Raw genomic sequence first — 4,775 nt, 5'->3', positions numbered from 1 at the left:
CTGCATCATCCATCTCAACTACTTCACCGCGAAGTCAACCATCCACACCTCCACTCCAGATCATCGTTCATCCGTTCACTGAAACTCCCACAACCCCTCTTCAATCATCTATGATCATAGTATCCTCATCCTCCCAGCCACAGGCATCATCTTCTGCATTTTCCTCTGTTAGCAGTTCAACAATGGCACAGTCTCCATGGAACAACCCTGGGGCAGTCTTAATGCCTGCACCCTTGAGTCAAATACCGGCCCATCCTGAGAAATGGCTGCCCAATTCAATCCCGAGGCAGGTATGCTAGCAGAAGAGCACATAAATAACTTCATGCTTTCCATTAATCTCAATGGGGTTACTAATGAAGATGTTGTTGTTCGACTTTTTCCCTATACACTGCAAGGGACAGCCGAGTCATGGTACTTTTCATTACCCTCCGGATCCATTACAAGTTGGGATATCTTCCAGGATCAATTCTTAACCAAGTTTGGTGATGATAGATCAACGACAACGTTAATCAATGACCTATCCAATCTTAAAGTCGAAGCTAGAGAGCCTATTAAGGATTTCAATTTACGGTTCAACAAAATTCCTACTGCTTCTCAGCCCAATGAAGAAGTACGATGTGAATGGTATATTACCGCTCTGCATTGAACATAGCTATCTTCGTGGACAGGGCAAATAAAACAACCTTAGCTGAAAACATGAAAGAGGCGATAGCAGTAGAAAAATGAATAATAGCCATGGAAAAGAGATCTGCGATAGAGGAACGTAAGTCCAAAAAAGTCACCTTCAAGGAAGACTCCAAGAAGAAACAGCCAAAAGATCCTTTTGATTTAGAAGGATTGCATAAAGTTCTAAAGACCATGTCCAATGAGATGGTCGACATAAAAAAACAAGTAGCGGAAACTTCTTTGAAAAAGCCCTACAGAGCTTTTAAAAGAGGTCCTTCAACGGATGCAAAGCCACCCAATGCCATTTCAAATGATGAATTCGAGGAAGAGGAAGAGGAAATTGCCACTGAAGGACAGACCGATGATGAAGAAGTTGTGGAATTACAAGGAATGTGGAACTTCATCCTCCCACAAGAGGAAGATCAAGAAGTATTTCCAGTTAGCACACAAAGTAAAAATCAGCTTGATCCTCCCCAAACTGCCCCTAAACAAAAGAGCGCAAGCTCTGCAACAAAAGATAAAGTCGCAACAAAGAAAACGACATCCAAAGCGACTCAAACTAGCCCAGTCCAAGCAGATGAAACGACTCCACCAAAAACACTGATAGTGTCGGATGAAATGGAGTACAATATTATTGATGACATGAAAAATACTAGGGCTAATATCACACTTTATGAACTGAGCAAATTGAAACATCAACAAAAGATAATGATGAAAGAATTAAATGTCGTTCCAGTTGCACCTTTGCCTGCCGCTATACTTTCTCAAGCTTCCCACAACATGGGAAGACCTCCAACGAACGCGATCAGTAAGATTGATCCAAATGACATCGCCTTGATTGGAGGAAGATCAAGATCTCACACTCCCCCGTTTCTCCTTACTTATGAAATCTTTAATAAAAATGTGCACAATTGTTTAGTAGATTCCGGTGCTTCATCGAATATTTTACCCAAATCTATATGTGCCAAATTAAATGTTCAACCACAGAAATCCGCAGTGCGCATAGTTCAGCTCGATCGATCTCAAGTCGAAGTGATCGGCGAACTAAATCAAGTAACCATAAGATTGTCATCCAACCCGAAGGTATGTCAGGTTATTGACATTCTAATTGCTGACATCCCATAATTCTATGGCTTAATCCTTAGCAGGGATTGGTCAGAGAAACTCCATGGATACTTCGCAACTGATTGGTCGCACATGTGGCTGCCCTACAACGGTAAACCGAATCAAATAAAAGTTGAACGAGAGCTACACCAGAAGTACATAGTAACGGAGTTAGAGGGAGAAAATGAACCGGTAGCGTATAACAGCAGTATCATTGGCAATTACTTGGTAGATTCCTTCCTCGGCAATTTCAATGCTCATGCGTCACCTTATTTACAAAATTTTGTTTTGTCCCAAGTTGAGAATTTTTCTCGAACTGATAGTTCGAAATGTATTATTTTTTTAGATAAACCTGTAAATACATCTTTGTTTTGGAAATTATTTTTTGATGGCTCTAGATCTAATGAAGGAGCAGGAGCAGGATGCATTCTGATTAGTCCAGAAGGAGAAAAGATCATGCTCACATGCAGACTCGAATTTGATTTCACAAACAATACAACAGAATACGAGGCTTTGGTTCAAGGCCTGTACAAGGCAATCGAGTTAGATGTCAAGTATCTTCAAGTCTTTGGAGACTCTGAGATTGTGGTTAAGCAGGTACGTAACACTATACATTGCTTATCAGGTCACTTAAAACACTATCAATCTTTAGTACAAGATTTGACTGAGCATTTCATAGCGTTTAATATTTCTTCAATCCCCAGACTCCAAAACGCAAGTGCAGACCTTTTGGCTAACGTAGCGTCTAAGCTTATTCCCTCCGAATATTTTAGTCCAGATAGATTCTCAATAGAATTAATCTTTAGACTGTCCATTCCTGACAACATCACAAATTGGAGAGTATTCAATGATGATCCAGATATCGTAAATTTCCTCACATCTGAAGGATCCTACTCCAATCAAATAATCAACGAAGACCAGCACGAACGACAATTGCAACAAAATAGCACTAATAATGCTATACCAAAGTCGGTGGTTAAGTTAGAAGACTTATACGATTTGAAAGATTGGTTTAAGAGGTCTACCAATTCAAAACTCTATAGTTCAACTTTGAACTACGAATTAGTAAACCTAGGGACCGATGCTAAACCACAAAACATTAATCTAGGCCTCGGCCTAGCCCCTGAAGAGAAACTAGCGTATATTCGTCTTTTGAGACAATATAAAAATGTTTTTGCCTGGAATTATGATGAGCTGAAAACATACGACACTTCTATCATCCAGCATACTATTCCTATGATTGATAACGAAAAACCTGTCCAACAAAAACTGAGAAAGATCCACCCCAATTTAGAAAATCAGATAAAAACCGAGCTCAACAAGTTACTGAAAGCCAGGATAATCTTCCCCGTCAGACATTCCAAATGGGTCTCCAATATGGTACCCGTTAGAAAGAAAAACGAAGACATTAGGATTTGCATTGACTTTCGGAATCTTAACAAAGCCTGTCAAAAAGACAATTTTCCTCTTCCACCTATGGAGCAAATACTGCAGGCGGTGGCAGGTTTAGAACTAATGTCTTTCTTGGATGGATTTTCAGGGTACAATCAAGTGTTGGTACATCCTGATGATCAGTTGAAAACCACATTCAGAACTAAATGGGGCACATATGCATATCGGAAGATGCCATTTGGTTTGATTAATGCTAGTGCTACATTTCAGAGAGCCATGGACATCGCATTCAAAGGTTTAGTCAATAAATCCGTAGTAATTTATTCGGATGATATAACAGTGTACTCCAAGAAGCAAAGCGGTCATCTCAAAGACCTGAAACAAATCTTTCAACGGTGTTTAAGGTATGGAATTTCACTTAACCCAAATGAATCTTTTTTCGCATTAAGTGAAGGGAAAATTCTAGGATTCATAATGTCAAATTCCAGTATTCACATTGATCCCAACAAAATCAAAGAAATTTCTGAAATATCCCTACCTCATAACAAAAAAGCCATGCAATCTTTCCTTGGTCAAATCAATTTTGTAAAGAGATTCGCTCCAGATTTTTCGCGAATCGTATCTCCTTTGCAGATCATGATTAAAAAGAATTCAAATTTTAAATGGGGTCAAGATGAACATGAAGCATTTAACCTGATTAAGCAAGCTATTATTAATGCTCCATCTTTAGCAACCCCGAATTTTTCAGAATCTTTTATTTTATACACGTTTGCCTCAGATAAGTCATATGCCACGATACTAACTCAAGCGAATCAAGAAAAAGCGGAAGCTCCAATTGCGTTTTTTAGTCAAATTTACAAGGTGCTGAACTCAATTATTCTAACGTGGAGAAACAGGCTTATTCTGTTTTCAAAGCGGTCAAATACTTCAGAACTTTCTTACTTAAAACCCATACTAAGATCATAGTACCATTTCCAGCGGTAAGGAATCTTCTAGTGCAGAAGGATGTGGGTGAGAAAAGGGCCAATTGGGTTACTGCCTTACAGGAATACGACCTTGAGATAAAACCAACAAACATTGTAAGAGGTCAAGGCTTCTGCAAAATGCTGGCCGGAGCATCGCAAATTTCTGAAACTCCATCTGAAGAGGTACAAATGGGTGAGGTAAGCCTAAACGAAGCAGAATCATTATATGCTGATATCATTTATTATCTTAGGAACGGGTATGCTCCTTCACACCTTGATCATACTAAGAAAAGAGCTCTAAGATTGAAAGCTAAACAATATCAACTCATAAATGATATTCTTTTCAGAAAAAATTATGATTCTGTTCTTCTTAGGTGTCTTGAAAAAACTGAAGCTGAAAAAATTTTGCAGGAACTCCATGATGGGCCAGCAGGCGGACACTATGCTGGAGATGCTACTGCACATAAAATCTTACGCGCAGGATATTACTGGCCCACGCTGTTCAAAGACTCACACAGTTACGTGAGAAGATGTCAAGTCTGCCAAACTACTGCTGGGAGACAAAAGAAGTCGTCCCTACCACTACAGCCGGTAAACATCGACCAACCTTTCAGTCAGTGGGGCTTGGACATAATAGGTGAGATCGTT

This window comes from Pinus tabuliformis, chromosome J (assembly GCF_031772625.1).
Source record: "Pinus tabuliformis cultivar Carrire ecotype Pingquan chromosome J, CPIR1, whole genome shotgun sequence".
In the NCBI taxonomy this organism is placed as follows: domain Eukaryota; kingdom Viridiplantae; phylum Streptophyta; class Pinopsida; order Pinales; family Pinaceae; genus Pinus; species Pinus tabuliformis.
Note: the sequence above shows the minus strand (reverse complement) of the source record.